The sequence below is a fragment of the Dendrobates tinctorius genome, unplaced genomic scaffold (assembly GCF_039654945.1).
Source record: "Dendrobates tinctorius isolate UK_male_01 unplaced genomic scaffold, ASM3965494v1 ptg000065l, whole genome shotgun sequence".
Taxonomy (NCBI): domain Eukaryota; kingdom Metazoa; phylum Chordata; class Amphibia; order Anura; family Dendrobatidae; genus Dendrobates; species Dendrobates tinctorius.
In genome coordinates, this window is record NW_027361733.1 from 1,254,251 (window position 1) to 1,280,560 (window position 26,310).

The 26,310-nt window shown below is 46.7% G+C and overlaps 1 long non-coding RNA gene across 1 annotated transcript in view; it reads left to right on the forward strand.

The window, feature by feature from the left end:
• The first annotated feature begins 384 nt into the window (after positions 1 to 384).
• LOC141094654 (uncharacterized) overlaps positions 385 to 26,310 on the forward strand; it is a 183,617-nt gene continuing 157,691 nt past the window's right edge. Inside the window, exon 1 of the long non-coding RNA XR_012233148.1 lies at positions 385 to 974. This is a non-coding gene — a long non-coding RNA (uncharacterized lncRNA). The remainder of the gene's footprint in view (positions 975 to 26,310) is intronic.

Here is a 26,310-nt window from a genome sequence, read left to right on the forward strand (position 1 = left end):
TTAGTCCCAGGAACGTCTGCTCGCCTCTGACTAATGCAGAATGCTATAGCTGAGCCTGGGGTGGCAGCTGCAACCAGTCGCATAGTATTAGCCTGAGCAAGACACTGGTATGGCGCCCCTGAGGCTTCAGTCACCACAGAGGTACTGCACCTTCTCCTAAGGTGTAGTGCCCCACCATCCAGGTAAGGTGGGAACTCCTTTCTACACTCCTACACCTGCATTCCACACACAGTTCAGTGGGGCCACTCAACAGGTTCATGCTGGGGGTTAGCAGAGCACCCCTCGTGGAATCCTGCTTTGTAACATGAGATGTGCTGGGAGACGGGTGGAGCTAGTATAAAAGAAGGGGAAGGTCAGGAAGTTGAGATGAGATGAGAGAATGAAGATAAGGAGAGAAGATGGATGTCTGAAGGACGTGCTGCAGCAGGTCCCAGTGATCTGGGCTGCTGGCATGAGAAAGACAGGGAAAGAGATTGATAAGAGTGATAGCCTAACCTTCCAGAAGAAAGAAAGAACAGATCGTAACGAAGGAGAATAGAAGGACGGTGGGAAGTAGGTTGAGAAAGAACCCTTCCAGTCCAGAGCGCAAAGGCCGGGGCCTGGTCCCCGAGGTTTAATGGATCTTTATGTCCAGCAACAGACATCGGTGGAGTAGTAAGCCGTAACGCCTTGCTCCCCTCATAGACTTGGGACACAACAGCACTTGGATAGTGAGCCGGGACGCGGTGGAGTCCCCGAAGCAGGCTACAGCTGTCTGTCATACAAGTAGAGACTAGGAACACCTAGAGAGAGGCATTCCAGGGTAACTAAGTACTGGAGTGCTTCGCACCTAAAGGCGCATTGGAGGAGTCGTTCAGACAGGTACATGTTGGCGGAGTGTTGGAGAGGAGAGCCTATCTTGACTGGAGGTTGGCTGGAGTACGGACCTGGAGAACACAGCGCGGAGGCCGGCGTGGGTGTGTGAACTGCAAACAGTGAGTAAAGCCTTGGAACCGCACACCCTGGTGTCCTTCAGTTATTCCGCACCGCTACATCTGACTACCTGTATTTACACCACCTACGCCTCCCCGCCATCATTCCATTGACACTGCCCTGGGACTACAGCTCCACCTGTGGGGAGCTTTACCATCTCAGCTGCACATGCCATCAGACCCAGTGGATCTGTATGCAGCGTTTGCCTAACACCATACTTGCCAAACACCACGGGTGGCGTCACAAACTACTCTACTATTAATTACATCTTCCCATTACTTGGGCGCCCAGGGCCATGGACCGGGTCACTGCTGCTGTGACACCTTCCCCTGACACCGACCCGGTACAGAGTACCCCACAGCCCTGGGAGGGCGACCCACTGTGACTGATGTCTCTGCTGAGAAGGAACCTCTGCGGCTGAAGAAGAATGGCAGACCGCAAACATGGCTCGAGATTCCCCCTTAACAGTGGTGGGAACTCGACGCCTATCAATATGTCACCCATGTGTCTGCATGTCTGAGCCTGCAGATTATTACACACTTTGCATTCATGCGTCACCCATGTATCCTGATATCTGAGCCTGCAGACTATTGCACACTTTGTATTCATGTGTCACCTATGTATCCTGATATCTGAGCCTGCAGACTATTGCACATTATGTATTCATGTGTCACCTATGTATCCTGATATCTGAGCCTGCAGACTATTGCACACTATGTATTCATATGTCACCTATGAATCTTGATATCTGAGCCTGCAGACTATTACACACTATGTATTCATGTGTCACCTATGTATCCTGATATCTGAGCCTGCAGACTGTTACACACTGTGTATTCATGTGTCACCCATGTATCCTGATATCTGAGCCTGCAGACTATTGCACACTGTATTCATGTCTCACCTATGTATCCTGATATCTGAGCCTGCAGACTATTACGTACTGTATTCAGGTGTCACCCATGTATCCTGATATCTGAGCCTGCAGACTATTGCACACTGTATTCATGTCTCACCTATGTATCCTGATATCTGTGCCTGCAGACTATTATGTACTGTATTCACGTGTCACCCATGTATCCTGATATCTGAGCCTGCAGACTATTGCACACTGTATTCATGTCTCACCTATGTATCCTGATATCTGAGCCTGCAGACTATTGCACACTTTGTATTCACGTGTCACCCATGTATCCTGATATCTGAGCCTGCAGACTATTGCACACTGTATTCATGTCTCACCCATGTATCCTGATATCAGAGCCGCAGACTGTTGCACCTGTTGTTCCCATGTTCTAATGTTAAGTCGCCATGTGCCCTGATATTGTAGCCTGCAGACTATTGCACATGTTATCCCCCTGCTCTGATATTGTTAGGGCTGGTGGAACACACCAAACAATAAAGAGCTGGTAGTAAGGTGCGTTCGCAGCCCGGGGTCCACTGTGCAGGGATGTTTTAACTGCTGCTCGGTAATGGCGGACAGTAAATGGAGGTATAGCACTGGACACACGTGGGTTAAACGCACCCCATATATAGTAGTGATGGGTTCTGTTGCAGAGCCACGGTACCGCAGAACACAGATGCCGCACCCTGTTATCTGTCACAGAGCACAGCTGAGTCAGCGCTAGTGTATGGTCACAAGACTCTGCTCCAAGGACGCAGGGTAAGAGCCTCTCTAGAGCCACTAGGCGCACGGTGTCACACCTGCAACCACCACTAATAGACGCTGGCTACTGTGGAGGACAGACCAAGTGCACAGTGGTGTACAGGCAAAGCCACTACTCTGCGCTGATGCCAGTCCCCAACTCTGCCTCCTACCTGCACTATCAGCCTAGGCTCTAACTGGCAATTCTGATCAACACATGCGTACCAAGGGTCGGGGTTTCATAATGAGTCAGTCACCAGAGACAATCATACGTGCACACAACACTCACTCCACGTGGTCTATACTAGTGAATGGCTGTGCGATCCTTTTATAACCGCAGCCTTCCGGATCCCCTGCTCTAATATAAATGTTCCCTGTGCCCTGATAGAAGGAACTACAGCTCAGCTACACTGACAGACTCCAGCTCCTCATACAAGATGGTGGCACATTTATCAAGGGCTTGTGCTTCCCACCTGGTGTTTATGGGAGAAGCTCCGCCTCCAGCTCTGTGCAGTCTGTAACTCTTTCCTAACCAGACAGGTCCAGGTGAACTTCATAATGAGGGGCTGTTCACACATAGCAGTTGTCCTGCAGTTCCTGTCCTGCAGCCTAGAACCTTCCAGCATAAAACATTTGTGATTTTACTGCAAATTGCTGTAGGTTTTAGCAACAACAGGTGACATCCAATAAAGCAATGGCAATTATCGGGGTAATGGGTGACAATGTTGTGGCGATGCTGACGCAGTGACTGACTGCAGCTTATGGCTTTTATTTGGATGTTAAAAGGGAACATAATTTCCATGCAGAACTGTGCAGACGGGTGTAATGGACGGGAGGTTTTGTGGGTGAAACAAATATCCTGCAAAATCAGGCACCTATCTGACAATGAAATGTCGCTGCTGTTTCCGGTCTCCTCCCTGCGACTATGCTGCTGACCATCCGGCCAGGGACACGCGGCACCATGTTCCTACAGACGAGCCGCACGACCGTAATAGTGTAAATTTGGTGTGCCCTCTATTAACCCAGCACACAGACATTAACCCCTTCACACCAGTCCATTTTTTATTTTTTTGCTTAATTTTTCTCCTCCCCTTCCTCCCAGAGCCATAATGCTTACATTTTCTCTGTCCACATTACCACATGAGGGCTTGTTTTTTGATGGAAGAAGTTGTACTTTTGAATGACACCACTCATTTTCCTTGAAAATGGGAAAAAAATTCCTCGTGTGGTAAAATTGTGAAAAAGAGACAATTCTGAACATTTTGTGGTAAAAATGACCATGCCGCAATATTCTACTCATCAATGCGATTACGGTGATGCCAAATGTCCAGGTTTTTTTTAATTGTTTTAGTGATGAAAAAAATCTGAAGTTTGCAAAAAAAAAAAAAAAAAACTTTTTGGAGTTGTGTTGCCATTTTTCGAGATCCGTAACATTTTTATTTTTCAGCAAATGAAGCTGCGTATGGCTTCTTTTTTGAGGGGCAAGATGATATTTTTAACAGTACCATTTTGGGATAGATATGTGTAACGGGGTCTTCCAAGCTGGGGTACCTCTTTCAGTACCACCCCGTGTTTTCAGAGGTTGGCTCTGCGTCAGGCCAGACATGCATTACAAAAACAGCAGGTGGCCGAAGCCTGTGTATGTTTACTGTGGGAATTACAAAGGTAGGGGGAGGGTGGACACTGCTGATACATTAGGGACATGCATCTCACATGGAACCTATTATATATACATATAACTGCACAACATATTTTGTGTGCTGAGTGGTTCTGTAACATGGCTCCCCCTTTTCAGCGACGCGATCGGCATACACAGTCTGATCCTCAACAGATCGGTTTGGGGATGACCGAAGTTTATGGGGTTGGTACAAGTTCTGTTTGTCGACTTAGTCCATCGGCGTTACCGTTTTGTTTGCTGGGTCTGTAGTGGATGGTGAAGTCCAGAGGTTGTAGGGCTAAACTCCACCGCAGCAATCTGGCGTTGTCTCCAGAGACCCGATTAAGCCAGACTAGGGGATTATGGTCCGTTAGGAGGGAAAACTGTCATCCATACAAATATGGTTGCAACTTTTTGAGTTGCCCATACTACCGCCAGGCACTCCTTCTCGATGGCCGCATAGCTTACTTCACGGGTCAGTAGTTTCCGACTCAGGTAAGCTACCGGGTGTTCTTGTCTACAACATATCCAGTCAAACCCTTTCCCCCCTCGATACCCAGGTTTTACAGAAGGGTCTCTCCTTCTGTCCAACCCCCACCTTTAACACCTTCAATTTAGACCATGATCTTCATAGATTTTTTAGGAACCTTCGTCTGAAAGCACATTTTGCCAGCAAAGCCCCTGACACTGACCGAACATCCATTACATCTGGGACATCCGTATCCCCTACAGGGTTCACACTCACGGGTCTTAATCTTAGGATCCCTAGTAGCTATCAACCTCCACGCTGTTATCATCCCGTTGAGACATTCATCAGTTTAGTCTTTAGAGATATTCAGACTATTACAACTGATATTGGTAAGGGCACTTTCCATATCAAGAACAACATGACCCCCGATGAACGTAGGGCCTTGGCCTCCCTTAAAAACTATAAGAATATCATTATCAAACCGGCCGATAAAGGTGGGGCCATTGTAGTCCTTGACAGGACCTTCTATATTGATGAGATCCGCCAACAACTTAGTGACACCAATACTTACCGTCCACTATCCCGTGATCCCACAGCCCGCATCTCCACTCTCATACAAGAGAAAGTAAAAATGTATAAACAGAATGCCATCATTGACGACAAACTTAGTGACTTTCTGATCAATAAACATCCCATTACTCCTGTTTTTTACACGCTTCCTAAGATTCATAAGAATTTGACTTCCCCACCTGGCCGTCCCATAGTCGCATCCACTGACTCGTTATTATCACCCATTTCCATTACCCTTGAGAAAATACTCACTCCACATATTCCCAAAATTTCCTCGTATCTGAAGGATACCAACCACTTCTTGTCCATAATCAGATCTATCCTGAATGTCCCTGCCAACTGCCTGCTAGTTACCCTAGATGTCTCGAGCCTATATACCAGCATCGGCCATCACGAAGGCCTCCACGCAGTTGACAGGTTCCTTGATACCCACACGGATCTTTCCCTTTCCAAAAAGGAGTTCTGCCTTGATATGCTCGAGGTGGTCCTTACTCAGAATTTTTTCCTCTTCGAGGATCAATTTTTCTTGCAGTGCAGGGGGACCGCGATGGGATCCAACGTCGCACCCCCGTAGGCTAATATCTACATGGACTTTTTTGAGCAGAGTCACATCTACCCTCATCCATTATTTGATAGTCAGGTGGCACTGTGGAAACGCTATATAGACGACATTTTTCTCATTTGGACAGGTGATGTTATATCACTAACCTCCTTCTTCTCCGACATCAACAACGCCACCGACAATATCTCGTTTACCCTCCATCATAGTGACCACTCCATTAATTTCCTCGATACCACTGTAATTGTCAATCCTGATCACACCCTCTCGACGGATCTGTACACTAAACCGACAGAAATAGTCTTCTCTTATACTCTAGCTGTCATCCGCGACACATTAAGAGATCCCTACCTCACTCCCAGCACTGCCGCGTCGACCGGATCGTTTCAGATCCTTCCATCAGAGATGCACGACACATCGACATGGACAATAAATTTTCAGCAAGGGGCTACCCGTCATATGTAAAACCCTCGCCCCTTACCCCAACTTTTGACCTACAGAGCCGCAAGAGTATTCCTTTTGTGAGCACCTACCACCCATTTAGCCCTCTCATCAACGGCGTCATTTTCAAACACTGGCCATTACTCCATCAAGCATATCCCTCCATCCCTGAATTTGCCTCTCGGCCCCCGATCTGTCACAAATGTCCCCAGAATCTTAGGGATTCCCTTGTCAGGGCCGACATTGGCCCCGCTAAGCCATTGGCTAGACAGACCTTCTTCCTATGCCAACGCAAGGGTACCTTCCTCTGCTTACGTTGTCTCCAATGCTCACATATTACTAAAGGCGAATTTTTTACACATCCACGCACTGGGAAGAAGTTCCCAATCCCTGGATATTTCACCTGTGAATCGAATTATGTTATTTACCTGATCAAGTGTCTGTGCGGCCTCGGGTATGTTGGAGAGACCACTCAGCATATCCGTGACCGCATCAACAAGCACAAATCCACTATCCACTGTAAATTGACTACCTTACCTATTCCGTCTCACTTTCATACTGCTGGCCACTCCATCCCACAACTCAGATTTCAAGTGACCGAACAGATCTCCCAACCCCGCCGCGGCGGGAATCGCATTAATACCCTCAGGGAACGTGAGGTGTTTTGGATCCATACCCTCCAAACCCTAGAGCCATTAGGGCTTAATAGGGAATACGATGCCCCCCGTTGATTTATACCTTATGCCCTATTGTTCTTTTATCGGTTTCATTCGTCTTGTATATGGGACTGCATTACAGGTGGCTTTTATGCTTGCTTTGATGGATTTCGATTTTCTATATGCCGTTTTATTTTTTGTCCCTCTGGGTTCACATTTATTCGTATGCGCTTCGGTGCATATACGTGTATATATATATAAATGTGGGTATATATATGTATGTACCCATGTGTTTTCTCCCTTTCTTGTTATGTTCCTTTTCTTTTCATATTTATTTCTCTTTTTTTCTTTCTAGATCTCACACAACTGATCCCCACCTTTCCCATACCCTTCCAGCGATACACCCCCGTTCACCCCTGCAACAGGTAATATGAGAGGTAATACCTCTCTCTCACTGACCGCCCCACTCCCATTTTGCCCACCATAGACATGCGCACATAGTCTGTCCCTTTATGCGCGTCCCATTGCGTGCCACCGCGCGGTCTCATGACTGAGCGCGTCACGGACATGCGCACACTGTCCCCCCATGTGCGTGCCCTACTGCACGCCACCAGACATGACGCCGTCTCCTTCACACTGCCGGCCTTTTTATAATGGCGCCGTCCATCCGGTCTACACCATGCCGCAGCCGTTCCCACCGCCACATGTGCCTGTCATAGAATCATAGAATCGTAGCGTTGGAAGGGACCTCCTGGGCCATCTGGTCCAACCCCCTGCTCAAAGCAGGATTCGCTAAATCATCCCAGTCAGATGTCTGTCCAGCCTCTGTTTGAAGACTTCCATTGAAGGAGAACTCACCACTTCTCGTGGCAGCTTGTTCCACTCATTGATCACTCTAACTGTCAAAAAGTTTTTTCTAATATCTAATCTGTGTCTCCTCCCATTCAGTTTCATCCCATTGCTTCTAGTCTTTCCTTGTGCAAATGAGAATAAAGCTGATCCTTCTACAATGTGACAGCCCTTTAGATATTTGTAGACAGCTATTAAGTCTCCTCTCAGTCTTCTCTTTTGCAAACTAAACATTCCCAAATCCTGCAACCTTTCCTCATAAGACAGGGTTTGCAGACCGGTCACCATTCTGGTCGCTCTTTTCTGAACTTGCTCCAGTTTGTTGATGTCTTTTTTAAAATGTGGTGCCCAAAACTGGACACAATATTCCAGATGAGGTCTGACCAAAGAGGAGTAGAGGGAAATAATGACTTCACGTGATCTAGACTGTATGCTTCTGTTAATACATCCCAGAATTGCATTTGCCTTTTTTGCTGCTGCATCACACTGTTGACTCATATTCAGTCTGTGATCTATTAGTATACCCAAGTCTTTTTCACATGTGCTGTCACTTAGCCCTATTCCTCCCATTCTATATATGCTTTTTTCATTTTTATTGCCCAGATGTAGTACTTTGCATTTCTCCCTGTTAAAAACCATTGTGTTAGTTGCTGCCCACTTCTCCAGTTTATTTAAATCTTTTTGAATCCTCTCTCTCTCTTCTCTAGTATTAGCTATCCCTCCTAGCTTTGTGTCATCAGCAAATTTAATCAGTTTACCCTCAATTCCTTCATCTAAATCGTTGATAAAGATGTTGAACAATACAGGGCCCAGGACAGAGCCCTGTGGTACCCCACTTGAGACATTCTTCCAACTGGATGTGCAGCCATTTACGACCACTCTTTGGGTCCGATCACTAAGCCAGTTATGAATCCACCTAACAGTTGCCTTGTCCATTCCATACTTAGTCATTTTTTCAATAAGGATTGTATGAGAGACTTTGTCAAATGCTTTGCTGAAGTCAAGATATACTATATCTACAGCATTTCCTTGATCCACCCAATCAGTGATACCGTCATAGAAGGAAATTAAGTTAGTCTGACATGACTTATTAGTTACAAACCCATGCTGACTCTGTTTAATCACTTCATTCTTATCCAGGTATTGACATACATGTTGTTTAATAATTTGTTCAAAGATCTTTCCTGGTATAGAAGTCAGACTCACCGGCCTATAGTTGCTTGGGTCCACCTTCTTCCCCTTTTTGAAGATAGGAACAACATTTGCTCTTCTCCAGTCTTCTGGCACTTCTCCTGTTCTCCAAGAATTTTCAAAGATTATGGAGAGGGGTTCAAAAATTTCTTCTGCTATCTCCTTCAGTACTCTGGGGTGTAATTCATCTGGACCTGGAGACTTGAATTCATTTAGGTTAGCAAAGTGTTTCCTCACTATCTTTCCCGGACCTCTACTGCAGGTACCTCTGGTCCTGAGCTCTCACTCCTCTCTTGTTTTGCTCTGTTTTACCATACTCGTTTACTTTTCAGGCGTCCATCCACCATCCACTCACCTAGCATAGTGACCTGATCACTCCTCCACCCACGGCACATGTCCTGCCCTCTTGAGGCTGCCATCTGTGCCTACTTGCTGTGTTCCCCCCTTCTCTCCGGTGCATTCTTGCTGTCAACTGTGCCTACTCGCTGTGTTCCTCTCTTCCTCTTGTTATTCTATCTTTTTTTCACTATTTTCTCTCTTTCTGTCATTCCATCTCCCTTCTTTTTCATCTCTCTTTTCGCCTTTCCCCCTTCTTTTTCCTTTCCTATTTTCTTTTTGTTTTCCCTTTTTTTCTTTCTTTTACTTTATTTCTCTTTCCTTTTTTTTCCTTTTCCCCCTCCCCCTTTTTTTTCCCCTTTTTTCTCCCCTCTTCTCTTTTTCCCAGCTCCCATTTTCTTTTCTTTCCCTTTTTCCTCCTTCTCTCTTCCCCCTGCTTTCTTTTCTCCTCTTTCTTCCCCTTCCCTTTGGTTCCTCTTTTCTCTTCTCTCTTCCCCTCCTTCTGCTTTTCTGCTCCACTCTTCGTCTCTTCTCGTTTTTTCTGTATCTTTTTCCTTCTGTTTTCTTTTCCTTTTTCTTTTCTTCTCTTTCTCTCTTCCTTTCTCTTTCTCTCTCTCTCTCCTCTTTTTCCTTCTCTTCTTTCTCCCCCCCTCTTTTTTTTTGTTCTTTTTTCCTCCTTCCTTTTCCTTTTCTCGTTCCTCTCTTCTTCTTTTTCTCTTCTTTCTCTCTTTCGCTCCTTCTTTTCTCTTCTTCTTTCTTTCTCTTTCCTTCTTTTCTTTTTTCTGTTTTTCTTTTCTCTTTTCCCCTTTTTTTTCCCTTCCCCATACGGATACTATTTTTGGCTGTTGCATTATTTGTGCCTTGACCAATATTGCCTCTTTTTTGGTACATTTTTGTCCACTTATGTTGAACTTTTTTCCCCATGTGACTAAGAAGCACACTCTGCGAAATGTATGAAACCATACCTCCATTTGAAAATACCCGGTTGTCCTGTGAGACCCGTGTTTTCCTGCTCTAACCAGTAATGTACGTTCCGTCCGCAGTACATTTTCTATGCATATTTGTATTATTTGTATTATTTGTGTATGTATTCATTCTATGTATCACGTGTACATAAATGCACTCACTATTTGTTATTTTTTCACACCTCTTCAGGCAACTACCTTGAGAAAGCCTTTATGCCGAAACGTTGGTGCTGTTGCTCTGGTTAGGTTCCCTTTGCAGTGTGTCAATAAATTCACTTATGCATTTATTCCTTTGTCCTCATTTGAGTGCCGGGGTTTACTTTATTACTTGTATATAGTTTTTTTACCCCCAGAGCACCCTCAACGGGTGGTAGAGCCTGAAATTTCTATACTCTTGCACCGGGTGTTCTTGGCCGTCCGGCCCGACTTGGCTCAGTACTGCCCCCAATCCAAACATAGAAGCGTCTGTGTGAACAAGGAAACGTTTAGTTGGATCGGGTGCGGCCAATACAGGGGTATTGATGAGGGCGTCCTTTAGTTGGCGGATGGCTTCCTCACACTCTGAGGTCCAGGTTACCTGGCGGGGTTGGTTCTTACGGGTCAGATCAGTGAGGGGCTTGGCTACGCTGCTGTAATTGGGAACGAATTTCCTGTAATACCCCGCTGTCCCTAGAAACGCCATGACCTGGGTTTTAGTGCGTGGGATGGGCCATTTGGCTATGGCCTCAATCTTGGCTGGTTCTGGTCGCTGTTTCCCACTTCCCACCCAATGCCCTAAATACTGAACCTCTGCTTTGCCCACGTGACACTTGTTTGGGCTCAGGGTGATTCCGGCCTGGTGGATCCTGTCCAATGCTGTCTCTAGGTGATTTAGATGCTCTTCCCATGTCGCACTGTAGATGGCGATGTCGTCCAGGTAGGCACAAGCATAGTCCTGGAGACCATCCAGAAGCCGGTCAGCTAGCCTTTGGAAGGTCGCCGGGGCATTCTTCATCCCGAATGGCATAACTCGAAACTGGAATAAGCCTAACGGGGTGACAAATGCCGACTTGGGAATAGCGTCAGGATTAAGGGGAATCTGCCAGTAGCCTTTGCATAGATCGATGGTGGTCACATACTTTGCCCCCGCCAGCCGGTCTAACAACTCATCCACACGTGGCATGGGATATGCATCCGTCACTGTTTTCTCATTGAGCTTACGATAGTCTACACAAAACCGCGTAGTCCCATCCTTCTTGGGCACTAACACTACGGGGGATGCCCAGGGACTGACTCTTCAATGACCCCTAAACGCAGCATCTCTTGAATCTCTTGTCGCATCCCCTCTCGTACAGACTCAGGGACGCGGAAGGGGTTTTGTCGCAGGGGGTCTGATCCTGGGTCTCAACCTTGTGTTGTGCCAGGCGAGTGTACCCCGGTCTCTCTGAAAACATTTTCTGTCGCAGCCTCAACAACGCCTCCGCCTGCTGTCTCTCCCAGGGGCCTAGGTCTTCGCCCAAGTGTACTTGGTCCCATGTTTTAGACTGAGTCCTTTCCCCTAAGACATCCGGCAAGGGAAGTCCGGCTAAATCCTCTGCTTCAGGTGCAAAGATGGCCACTACCTCTTCAGGGTGCTCCCGGTAGGGCTTCAGCATATTCACGTGGAACATGCGGATAACCCTGGGGTCGTCACAATCGGCGACATTATAGGTTGTGTCGGCTATTTTTCCCACTACCTGGTAGGGCCCCTGCCATGCATCTTGAAACTTATTGTGCTTAGTAGGCTCTAACACCAGGACCTTCTGTCCTATTTCCAAAGTGCGCTCTCTGGCCCTCCGATCGTACCATAAGCGCTGGCGCCGCTGTGTCGCCTGCAGGTTCTCACGTACAACCTGGGTCAGCTCCTGTAGGTGGTCCTGGAATTCCAGCACATAGGGTACAATAGGTAACCCTTCTATGAGGCCCTCCCCTTCCCAGTGTTCCAGCACTAAGTCTAGGGGTCCCCTTACCCGTCTCCCGTATACCAGCTCGAACGGGGAGAACCCCATGGATTCTTGGGGCACCTCCCGATAGGCAAACAGGAGGTGTGGCAAGTATTTCCCCCAGTCCCTGTAGGTCCTGGTAAAAGTCCCAATGAGCTGTTTTAATGTCCCGTTAAAGCGTTCACACAAGCCATTGGTTTGCGGGTGGTATGGGGCGCTTCTAATGGACTTTACGCCGCACAGCTTCCACAGTTGGTTGGTCACCTCTGCTGTAAACTGGGTATCCAGAAAACCTGGAGCAGGGCGGCTGCCACCGTCTCTGCCAGTATGTTAGGTAACGCAACCGCCTCTGGATACCGTGTGGCATAATCTACCACTGTCAATATATACTTTTTCCCAGACAGATTGGGTATGGCTAACGGCCCTATCAGATCTACCGCTACTCAGCTAATTGGTTCCTCCATAATGGGGAGGGGGCTTAATCTGGCCTTGCATCGATCCCCCTCTTGCCAATGCGCTGACAACTGTCACAGGTCTGGCAGTACTGACGAACATCATAGGTTAACCCCCGGCCAAAAGACGTTTTGTGTCAGACGATGCCTGGTGCGACTGACGCCGAAGTGCCCGGCCAAGGGTATATCATGAGAGATTCGCAGTAACTCCTGCCTATACTTTTTGGGAACTACCAGCTGTTTTATAGTGGGGCTCGTCCCTGTGTGGTGCTGCTCTGTGATCCGGTAGAGGAGTCCCTGCTTCCATACAAACTTTTCCCCTTCCAGTACCCCTCTCTCCTCCTGTGCCTTCCCACGATATCCCTCTAATGAAGGATCCTCAAGTAACTCCCTCTTAAATTCATCTGGGGTGGCCCAAGAAATGTGTCTGGCTATGGGAATACGTGTAGAACTGGAATGTCTTATCTGGGCCTCATCTGAGTGTGATTCCGCCTCCGCAGCTCAAGCTTGTCTCCGGGTGGTCACAGGATATGTCTCAGCCAGAGGGGCCACCGAGAATGCAGACAACATGGGCCCCAAGTAATTTCCCAGCAAGACATCTGCAGGCAAATCCTCCATCAAGCCGACCTCAACAAGGCCATCCCCGACTCCCCAGTTCAGGTGAATCCTGGCAGTGGGTAGTCGATGTATGGCTCCCCCTGCTACACGGACTGCCACTGTCCGGTCCGTCTTCTCTTTGTCCCGGACGAGATGAGGCTTCACAAGGGTCAAAGTTGCCCCGGAATCTCTTAGTCCCTGCATACGTTTCCCATTAACCCACACGACTTGTCGATGCTGTTGTCGATTATCTGCCCGGGCTGCCTGCACGGGGTCTACTTCATGCAGCACTTCCTCCATCTCTTCCACCCCTTGGTTAATCGTAGCCCCCAATGCCTGGTCAGCTTCACCTTGGTAGCAGTGTACAGCAGCCCGGCTGAAGGTAGCTGTTCCCGCCTTTGGCCACTGGATATGCTGAGTCCGGTTGGGGCATTGTCTTTGCAGGTGGCCCAGCTGACGACAGGTGTGGCATCGCGCCCCAGGGGGACTGTTGTAGGCCGGGTTTTTAGCTGGTCCCCCTACAATCTTCGGTGGTTTGGGGCCCTCCAGGTTCATGGGCGGGCCCCTAGTGACCACCTTTGATCCGGACAACTGCGGCCTCCTGGCATCATGATGTTCATCGGCCAGACGAGCTGCTTCCTCAAGAGTCGTTGGCCGCCTGTCCCGTAGCCATTCCTGTGTCTCGGGGTTTAGTCCATTAAAGAATTGTTCTAACAGGAAGAGCTGGAGGACGTCCTCCTTAGTGGTTGCTTGGCTCCCTTGTACCCACTGTAGCAGTGACCGCCGTAATTTACAGGCCCATTCAGCGTGGGTATCGGTTACGCGTTTTATAAGTCCGCGGAACTTTTGGCGATAGGCCTCTGGTGTCAGCGCATACCGGGCCAAGATCACTTCTTTGATCCGCTCATAGTCCATACAGTCCTCATCAGGTACCGTGCGATAGGCGGCCGCTGCCCGGCCTGTCAGCTTGCTGGCCAGAATCTGAACCCGTTCCTCCGGCTTTACTTGATGAAGAGCACACTGCTGCTCAAAGTCCTGCAGAAAGCCATCAATGTCTTCGTCTGCCTCCCCCAACTGTCGGAAGGCATTGTACTGGATCTTTTTGTGGCTTACTGTTGAAGGTACCTGGTCGAAGGCCAGAGCTCCCCATGCTCGCTGACTCTCCTCTCTCCGCTCTGCCATCTCCATCTTGGCTAGCTCTATCCTGATCCACTCGGCCATCTTTTCCTTCAGATCAGTACGCACATCAGCCATCACCTCTCCGAATGATCTCTACTGCAGGGTTTGGGCCATAGAATGCCAGTCTGTTCTTTACCTCCCTCTGGAATTCGGTCTCCTCCACATTCACATTGGGGGGCGCTGCACTGTCGTGTTCCATGATGGCTGCTATCAAATCCGCTTTTGTTTTGTTGCTGGCGATCAACCCCCGGGCTTTTACCAGGTCTTTTAATGTAGTTCTCTAAATTCTGGTAATTATTTTCCATTCATTCCTTTCCTCCTGTAGAATGGGTATCAAATCCCGCTGGCTGCCACCAGTGTAACGGGGTCTTCCAAGCTGGGGTACCTCTTTCAGTACCACCCCGGGTTTTCGGAGGTCCGCTCTGCGTTGGCAGGAGTCTGAATGAAGAACGCTGGCTGGAATTCCTCTGAGTGCATGGGCACATATAAAAGATCACTGCTTCTCCATGTATTTCCAGTCTGACAACACTTTACTCACAGGACACAGAATATATCACACAGATACAGAGGGCCGGCCAATAGACAAGCGTCAGGCCAGACATGCATTACAAAAGCAGCAGGTGGCCGAAGCCTGCGTATGTTTACTGTGGGAATTACAAAGGTAGGGGGAGGACGGAAACTGCTGATACATTAGGGACATGCATCTCACATGGAACCTATTATATATACATATAACTGCACAACATTTTCTGTGTGCTGAGTGGTTCTGCAACAATGTGACTTTTTGATCGATTCTTACAGCATTTTTTGTGGAATTATGGTGACTCAAAAAACAGAATTTTGGCTTTCTTGAATTTTTTCCGTTTACAGCGTTTACAGATTGGATTAATTGTCTTTATATTTTGATAGATATGACTTTTCTGAACACAGTGATACCAAATATATGATACATATTTATATATTCACTGAGGGGAAAGGGGGATGAGTTTAACAATTTTTTTTTATTTTTTTTTTTTAGAACTTTTCTTTCACTTTTTATTGTTCTTGTTAGCCCCCTCTGGGTGTGGAAGATTTGATCATCTGATCATTTGTTTTATATGCAGCATTGTCACAGCATCGTTGCTCAGAGGCATATCTAGGGGGGCTGACAGCCGGCACAGAGAAGTGGCAGTGCGCCTTCTCCCAGCGGTCAATTGTACTCGCGTCTTACAGAAGCAAGTACAATTGAGGCTCTGACCACCAGAGCGGCGCCAGCAGCGTGATAAGGTCATGTGCACACCCTGCTGCTGTCGCTCGCCGGCGCCCAGAAGCGCAAAGAGCATTGGTGGTAAGTGCTCCACTCTGGAGCTAAAGACACCGAAGATTAAATGTGTGGGGATTTATTCTGTGAGGAGGATTCTGTGGGGGAAGATTTACTTTTTGGGGGTGTTAAGGCTGGTGGAATGCCCCAAATAATAAGAAGGCAGTAAATAAGGTGCGTTCGCAGCCCGGGGTCCACCGTGCAGAGATGTTACCTGCTGCCCTGTAATGGCGGACACTATATGGCGGTATAATAGATAAACACACGTGGGTTAACATCTCCCAGTGTGTACAGCGGTGGACTGTTGCTTCACAGAACCGCACTACTGTGTAATATAAATGCCGTAGCCTGCTAAATCTCACAGGGAACAGCTAAAGCTACTTTCAAATTAGTATTTTGTAGCGCAGCACTTCGTGCGCAATAGAAACACATGGAAAAAACACATCATGCGGTTTGCATGCGTTTGCGTTTTTTAGGCGCAAGCATTTTAAATAGTTTCAAGCCATGTTAACTCTTAAAACACATGCGTTTTGTAACGCAGGCGTGTGGATCTCCATGCGAATGCCTGTATTCCCATACACTGTAATGTGTTATTTTGTCGCATTCGTCTTTTTCACACCATTGGACAAATCCAAAAATGCAACAGGTTGCGTCTGGCACGCCTACGCGCACACCATAAAAAAATGCATGCATACAAATGCGTTTAAACACAAGACCATGCGTACACCATGTTAAACATATGGGCACATGACGCATGTGCATGAAAGCGCACGATGTGCTGCGCAAAAAAAGCTAATGTGAAACCAGCCTAAGTCAGCGCTAGTGTATAGTCCCAGAACTCTGCCCCAAAGACACAGGGTTAGAGTCCCTCTAGACCCACTTAGCGCATGGCGTTGCACCTGCGAACGCCACTAATCAACGCTGGCTATTGTGGAGTGCAGACAAAGTACACAGTGGCATTCAAGCAAAGCCACTACTCTGCGCTAATGCTAGGCCCTGACTCGGCCTCCTACATGTTCTATCAGCCTAGGCACTAACTGGCAAGGCTGATCAACACATGCGTACCAAGGGTTGGGGTTTCAAAATGAGTCAGTCACCAGAGACAATCATACGTGCATACAACTCTTGATACACATTGTCTATACTAGCACATGGCCGTGCAGCCCTGCGATCCTTTTATAACCGCAGCCTTCTGGGACCTTCATGATGGCCCAATCCAAGCTGATTGAGGACCTGAGCATGTGACCTCCGACCACCAGTGAGCAGTCATCTCACGGGCATGATCAGATGGAGAAAAGCAGGACTTCGTCCCAGGAGCGTCTGCTCGCCTCTGACTAATGCAGAATGCCATAGCTGAGCCTGGTGTGGCAGCAGCAACCAGTTGCATAGTATTAGCCTGAGCAAGACGCTGGGACTGATGTCTATGCTGAGAAGGAACCTCTGCGGCTGAAGAATGGCAGACCGCAGAGGACATGGCTCGAGATTCCCCCTTAACAGTGGTGGGAACTCGACGCCTATCAATATGTCACCCATGTTTCTGGATGTCTGAGTCTGCAGACTATTGCACACTTTGTATTCATGCGTCACCCATGTATCCTATTATCTGAGCCTGAAAACTGTTGCACTGTTTGTATTCTTGTGTCACCCATGTATCCTGATATCTGAGCCAGCAGACTGTTGCAGCTGTTGTTCCCATGCTCTAATATAAAGTCACCATGTGCCCAGATATTGTAGCCTGCGGACTATTGCATGTGTTATCCCCCTGCTCTGATATAGTCACCCTGTGCCCTGATATCTGACACTGCAGACTATTGCACATTTTCTATTCATGTGTCACCTATATATCCTGATATCTGGGCCTACAGACTATTGCACCTGTTACTCACCTTCTCTAATATAAAGTCACCATGTGCCCGGATATCTTAGCTTGCAGACTGTGTGTCCCACATGTATCTTGAAATCTCAGCCTGCAGACTATTCCACCAGTTGTTCCCCTGCTCTAATAAAGTTGCCCTCTGCATTCATGTGTCACCCATGCACCCAGATATCTGAGCCTGCAGACTATTGCACGTGTTATGCCTGTGCCCCGATATGAGCATGCAGACTATTGCACACTTTGTATTCATGTGTCACCTATGTATCCTGATATCTGAGCCTGCAGACTATTGCACACTTTGTATTCATGTGTCACCTATGTATCCTGATTTCTGTAGCGGCAGACTTGCACCTGTTGTTCCCATGTTCTAATGTAAAGTCGCCATGTGCCCTGATGTTGTAGCCTGCAGACTGTTGCACATGTTATCTTCCTGTTCTGATATTTTTAGAGCTGGTGGAACACACCAAATAATAAAGAGCTGGTAGTAAGGTGCGTTCGCAGCCCGGGGTCCACTGTGCAGGGATGTTTTAACTGCTACTCGGTAATGGCAGACACTAAATGGCGGTATCGCACTGGACACACGTGGGTTAAACGCCACCCCGCATATAGTAGAGATGGGTTCTATTGCAGAGACGTACCGCAGAACACAGATGCCGTACCCTGTTATCTGTCACAGGGCACAGCTGAGTCAGCGCTAGTGTACGGTCACAAGACTCTGCCCCAAGGACGTAAGGTAAGAGCCTCTCTAGAGCCACTAGGCGCACGGTGTCACACCTGCAAGCACCACTAATAGACGCTGGCTACTGTGGAGGGCAGACCAAGTGCACAGTGGTGTACAGGCAAAGCCACTACTCTGCGCTGATGCCAGTCCCTGACTCTGCCTCCTACCTGCACTATCAGCCTAGGCTCTAACTGGCAATTCTGATCAACACATGCGTACCAAGGGTCGGGGTTTCATAATGAGTCAGTCACCAGAGACAATCATACGTGCACACAACACTCACTCCACGTGGTCTATACTAGTGAATGGCTGTGCGATCCTTTTATAACCGCAGCCTTCCGGGACCTTCCGGATCCCCTGCTCTAATATAAATGCTCCCTGCGCCCTGATAGAAGGAGCTACAGCTCAGCTACACTGACAGGCTCCAGCTCCTCATACAAGATGGTGGCACATTTATCAAGGGCTTGTGCTTCCCACCTGGTGTTTATAGGAGAAGCTCCGCCTCCAGCACTGTGCAATCTGTAACTCTTTCCTAACCACACAAGTCCATGTGATCCTTGAGGTGAACTTCATTATCAGGGGCTGTTCACACATAGCAGTTGTCCTGCAGTTCCTGTCCTGCAGCCTAGAACCTTCCAGCATAAAACATTTGTGATTTCACTGCAAATTGCTGTAGGTTTTAGCAACAACAGGTGACATCCAATAAAGCAATGGCAATTATCGGGGTAATGGCTGACAATGTTGTGGCGATGCGGCCGCAGTGACTGACTGCAGCTTATGGCTTTTATTTGGATGTTAAAAGGGAACATAATTTCCATGCAGAACTGTGCAGACGGGTGTAATGGACGGGAGGTTTTGTGGGTGAAGGAAATATCCTGCAAAATCAGGCACCAATCTGACAATGAAATGTCGCTGCTGTTTCCGGTCTCCTCCCTGCGACTGTGCTGCCGACCATCCGGCCAGGGACACGCGGCGCCATGTTCCTACAGACGAGCCGCACGACCGTAATAGTGTAAATTTGGTGTGCCGTCTATTAACCCAACACACAGACATTAACCCCTTCACGCCACAGTCCATCTTTTATTTTTTTGCTTCAGTTTTTTCCTCCCAGAGCCATAATGCTTACATTTTCTCTGTCCACATTACCAAATGAGGGCTTGTTTTTTGATGGGAGGAGTTGTACTTTTGAATGACACCACTCATTTTACCACATAGTGTACTCGAAAATGGGAAAAAAATTGCTAGTGTGGTAAAATTGTGAAAAAGAGACAATTCTGAACATTTTGTGGTAAAAATGACCATGCCGCAATATTCTACTCATCAATGTGATTACGGCGATACCAAACGTCCATTTTTTTTAATCGTTTTAGTGATGATAAAAATCTGAAGTTTCCAAAAAAAAAAAAAATTTTGTAGTTGTGTTGCCATTTTTCGAGATCTGTAACATTTTTTATTTTTCAGCCAATGAAGCTGAGTATGGCTTATTTTTTGAGGGGCAAGACAATATTTTTAACAGTACCAGACTATCATTCACCTCCATGTTGGCTGAATGTATTAGATGTGTTAGGTGACCAGGACCCATGTTTGGCCTAAACTTTTAAGTTACTGCCCTATAAATGTGGTGTGCTGCTGAGGGCATAGTGTACTTTTGGACCATAGTTACAAGGTAACTTATTAGGACTTATTAGGAAATCTCCACTGTTTGATGGGTTTTATCAAGACACATCAAGGCACCTTCAGTAATGAGTTCTATATTCTCAAGTAAATGTTCTTAATGCACCGAGCCTCTTGCTATGTGTTGTTCTCTTAGGTTAAGTTTCAGGTCATGACCATTTGGTGACACCATTTGGATAAATCTCGCACATTACATGGATTACCCATACCTCAACATTTTTGTCTCTGGATTATTACAGGGGCTCAATATTCAGAACCACTTTTTAGATATCCTTGACACATACTTTATATAAAACAATACAAAAAACACGAGAAATTTCATGTGATTCTTTCACAAGCTTTTCAGTTGTCTTTATTCATAAATGTAATATTCTTATGCCATTTTTGATATCATATAGAGAAGCCTATGAGAAAATGGCAGAAAATAATAAATGCTCTACATGAAATCTTCCTTACACCATCGTTGGTGTAATTTTTGTCTCCTAAAAGTGCATATAACTGATTATATTACTCATCTGATCCTTGGGCCAAGATACAATATAATATAGTTTGTCTGACCAGCCAAAGAGAACCAACGTCAATCCTTGGTCCCCTGTGGGATAAATACTGCGTTTTGTAATGTAGCAGCATTTCTACTGCAAAGAGAATGTGATTTCATGAAAACAGATGACGACTGTATTTAAGGATTCTGTTGAACTGAGATTTTTGGTTCATTTTTTCTATAGGCTTCCATGATTAGCCTGATTAATGCATGAACTAAAACATAATTTTATTAGTACGGAAACCCAGGGCTTCTGCATTAAGAACAATGCTGCATCAAATCTGCATCAGAGACACATAAAAGAGGAGGTAAATGTATAAAAAAGGGGAAAAAATGCAATAACCAGAGAAAATACCTATTACATATTTTGGTGCAGACATCTGTGGAAACTGTTGGACTAATGTTTATCATTGTATATATTGTAACAACTACTACAGTATTTACTACTAACAGTGCATGAGTTTCTATCTCCAGGAATAGTGGTATGGTGCCAGTAATGCATTGCTAAAAAAACAAGAAAAATATAACCAGGACGTTCCTGCTCACTGTGTGTGTAGCTGGAGCACACGTTACTTTCACTTTACAGGCGGACAGAAGAGCAGCTCCGATCCTCCCTAAGATATAGGAAATACTGGCTGTAATCTGCTATCTTTGTTCCTGAATATATATACTGTTGTACGGCCGGGCAGTATAGAGATTAATCTGCTGCCAACAGAAACAATGCCCTATATTTGCACCTGTCTGAACATGGCTATAAAGCTGCTTAGCGTCTGTATCAGTCAGTGACTTACTGTAATATCAAAAGGCTGATGGAAATCAGTGGTAATAATGGAGGATTTGATTATTTTTTATCTCTTTTTGGAGGTTGGGGGGTGAGCTCTAATAACAGACTTGTATTCTCCAGAAATAGGAATCCCCACATTGTTCTACGATCCTGTTGATCACATTTGTATAGGGAATATAAACCGCAGCACATACTGAGCACTCGGGTTTGTGCCTTCTTATAATGCAGCGTGCTCCTGATATAACATTTTCCTGGTGTTTGTCCCAGATGATTTAATAGAAGCCTTTAAACGCAGCTAAACTTAAAATTAATGGTGGTTCTTAAAGTAAAAACTTGAGAACAATTCTCTTGTGTCAGACTGTTCTGATTTTGCCCGGTATAAATCTGTTGCTACAGGAAAAAAGCTGCACAATCTAAGCTGAGCCCCCGCAGCATTACCTGAGCGCACTAAGCACAGGCTAAGAAGTAGTGTTCCATCTAGTTTGTGCATCAATGCCGACCCCGAGTGTTCCATATTAATATAGATTGGCACAATTGCTTTTGAGGCAAAAACTGCAGCTTTTTTTGCAATTCTGAAAACTAAAGACCATTAGAGGAGCCTGCAGACACGAGAAAATACATTTCTGGGATCAGCAAGAACTGCAGTAAAATGTTAGAGGTGAATCTACTGTGACTTTAGGGCCGCACCGTTCCCAGACATTCACTAATGGGCTGACTGGTAAATTTCGGGTGAGAGCCACTCTACACAGCATTAGTGCAGGTTTCCTCACACTGACAGCAATGAGACACTAATAGGATGAAGATTGACGCAGGGCATTAAACAGGGGGCGCAGTGCACTGTTTGTATTCATGTGTCACCTATGTATCCCGATATCTGAGCCTGCAGACTATTACACACTTTGTATTCATGTGTCACCTATGTATCCTGAGATATCTGAGCCTGCAGACTATTACACACTTTGTATTCATGTGTCACCTATGTATCCTGATATCTGAGCCTGCAGACTATTGCACACTTTGTATTCCTGTGTCCCCTATGTATCCTGATATCTGAGCCTGCAGACTATTGCACACTTTGTATTCATGTGTCCCCTATGTATCCTGATATCTGAGCCTGCAGACTATTGCACACTTTGTATTCCTGTGTCCCACATGTATCTTGAAATCTCAGCCTTCATACTATTGCATCAGCTGTTCCCATGCTCTAATATAGTTGCCCTCTGCCTTGATTATCTGAGCCTGCAGACTATTGCACACTTTGTATTCATGTGTCTCCTATGTATCCTGATATGATACTGCAGACTATTGCACACTATGTATTCATGCGTCGCCTATGTATCCTGATATCTGGGCCTGCAGACTATGAGGCTAAGTGCACACGTACCGGAACTCTCGCGAGAATTCCGGAATTCCAGTCCGCGGGAAAATCGCATTTTAAATTCCCGCGATTTTCCCGCGGAAAAACTAGCATTTTGCAAGCGTATTTAGCTTGCAAAATGCTAGCGTTCTCCAAGCGATTTGAAGCATCGCTTGGAGAACCGATTGACAGGTTGGTCACACTCGTCAAACATAGTGTTTGACGAGTGTGACCAACTTTTTACTACTGAGGCCGCCTATGCGGCATCAATAGTAAAAGATAGAATGTAAAAAAAAATAAAAAATGGTGTTATTCTTACCCTCCGACGTCCCGCGCATCAGTTCCCAGTAATCCTTTGCGAAAATGCCCGCGATGACGTCAGTTCTCGCGGGATCACGACGTCTCGCGGTAATTCGCGATGACGTCGCGCAAATGACCGCGAGACTTCGCGATCCCGCGAGAACGGACGCCATCGCGGGCATTTTCGCAAAGGACTACTGGGAACGAGAGCGTGAAGAGAAGCAGGAAGGCTGCGCGGGACGTCGGAGGGTGAGAATAACAATATTTTTTATTTTTAAATTCTATTTTTTACAGGGATATGGTACCCAAAGCTCGGAGGACAGTCTCCTCTCCTCCGGACCGTGGGTACCATCCGCAAATGTTCTGCTTACTTTCCGCATGGTGTGCACAGCCACATGCGGAAAGTAAGCGGAACAATGCATTCCTATGGGTGCGGGATCGCCGCGATTCCGCAAATTAATGAGCATGCTGCGGTTTTTACCGCGAAGCGATTCCGCCGCGGTAAAAACCGCAGCATTAGTACAGCATTGCGGAATCCCATAGGAATGCATGGGATGCTTATTTTTCGCGTTTTCGCGGCAAAATCGCGCGGTTAAAACCGCCGCCGAAACGCGAAAAAAACGCCACGTGTGAACTCAGCCTTCCACACTTTGTATTCATGTGTCACCTATGTATCCTGATATCTGGGCCTGCAGACTGTTACACACTTTGTATTCATGTGTCACCTATGTATCCTGATATCTGAGCCTGCAGACTATTAGGCTAAGTGCACACACTGCAGATTCACCTGCGGATTTTTTCCCGCGGAAACGCAGGTAAAGTGACCTGCGGTTTCACACCTCTAGTATGTTAAAGGTGTGAAACCACAGCAGAATCCGCAGAAAGAATTGACATGCTGCAGAAAAAAAACCGCAGCGTGAGCACTGCGGTTTTGAAAACCCATAGGGTTACATGGTACTGTACCACGTCTGCGGAACTGCTGCAGTTCCGCAGGGCCAAAATCGCAACGTGTGCACATAGCCTTACACACTCTGTATTCATGCATCAGCTACACATCCTGATATCTGAGCCTGCGGACTGTTGCACCTGTTCCCAGGTTCTAATGTAAAGTCACCATGTACCCTGATATTGTAGCCTGCAGACTATTACACACTTTGTATTCATGTGGCACCTATGTATCCTGATATTGTAGCCTGCAGACTGTTGCACATGTTATTCCCCTGCTCTGATATTGTTAGGGCTGGTGGAACGCACCAAATAATAAAAAGATGGTAATAAGGTGCGTTCGCAGCCCGGGGTCCACTGTGCAGGGATGTTTTAACTGCTGCTCGGTAATGGCGGACACTAAATGGCGGTATAGCACTGGACACACGTGGGTTAAACGCCACCCTGTATATAGTAGTGATGGGCTCTGTTGCTTCACACTGCGTAACACAAATGCTGTACCCTGATATCTGTCACAGGGCACAGCTGAGTCAGGGCTAGTGTACGGTCACAAGACTCTGCCCCAAGGACGCAGGGTAAGAGCCTCTCTAGAGCCACTAGGCGCACGGTGTCGCACCTGCAAACACCTCTAATAGACGCTGGCTACTGTGGAGGGCAGACCAAGTGCACAGTGGTGTACAGGCAAAGCCACTACTCTGCGCTGATGCCAGTCCCTGACTCTGCCTCCTACCTGCACTTTCAGCCTAGGCTCTAACTGACCACCCCCGGGTTAGACCCCCCTTAGTGAGAATTTGGGTAAAAAATGACTACATTCATTAGATCTTTGTTAGATCCGGTTTGATCAACCAAAACTAATGTTAGATCACCCCTACAAAATGAGATATTTACGATCTTTTCCAGGGGGGGCTAACCCGTAGCTAGCCCCCCCAACTATGAAATTTGCCATTTTTTGGATGGATTCTGATAGATATTCGTTAGATCTGGTTTGATCAGCAAAAATTAGCGTTAGATCTCCTTTCGTTCCCGAGATATTGGGGGTGTCAGTTGGGGGGTTAGCCCCCCTAATTTGAAATTTGCCGTTTTTTGGATGGATTCTGATAGATATTCGTTAGATCCGGTTTGATCAGCAAAAATTAACGTTAGATCTCCTTTCGTTCCCGAGATATTGGGGGTGTCAGGTGGGGATTAGGTACGGGTTAGCCCCCCCTAATTTGAAATTTGCCGTTTTTTGGATGGATTCTGATAGATATTCGTTAGATCCGGTTTGATCAGCAAAAATTAACGTTAGATCTCCTTTCGTTCCCGAGATATTGGGGGTGTCAGGTGGGGATTAGGTACGGGTTAGCCCCCCTAATTTGAAATTTGCCGTTTTTTGGATGGATTCTGATAGATATTCGTTATATCTGGTTTGATCAGCAAAAATTAACGTTAGATCTCCTTTCGTTCCTGAGATATTGGGGGTGTCAGGTGGCGGGTTAGGTACGGGTTAGCCCCCCCTAATTTGAAATTTGCCGTTTTTTGGATGGATTCTGATAGATATTTGTTAGATCCGGTTTGATCAGCAAAAATTAACGTTAGAGCTCCTTTCGTTCCCGAGATATTGGGGGTGTCAGGTGGGGGGTTAGGTACGGGTTAGCCCCCCCTAATTTGAAATTTGCCGTTTTTTGGATGGATTCTGATAGATATTCGTTAGATCCGTTTTAGCAGCGGTCCTGAGGTCTAGATGGAGAAGAGGAGGGGTCCAATTGTGAGTCAGTCACCAGAGACAATCATACGTGCACACAACACTCACTCCACGTGGTCTATACTAGTGAATGGCTGTGCGATCATTTTATAACCGCAGCCTTCCGGGACCTTCCGGATCCCCTGCTCTAATATAAATGCTCCCTGTGCCCTGATAGAAGGAGCTACAGCTCCGCTACACTGACAGGCTCCAGCTCCTCATACAAGATGGTGGCACATTTATCAAGGGCTTGTGCTTCCCACCTGGTGTTTATAGGAGAAGCTCCGCCTCCAGCTCTGTGCAGTCTGTAACTCTTTCCTAACCACACAAGTCCATGTGATCCTTGAGGTGAACTTCATTATCAGGGGCTGTTCACACATAGCAGTTGTCCTGCAGTTTCTGTCCTGCAGCCTAGAACCTTCCAGCATAAAACATTTGTGATTTTACTGCAAATTGCTGGAGGTTTTAGCAACAACAGGTGACATCCAATAAAGCAATGGCAATTATCAGGGTAATGGCCATGCGGCTGCAGTGACTGACTGCAGCTTATGGTTTTCATTTGGTTGTTAAAAGGGAACACAATTTCCATG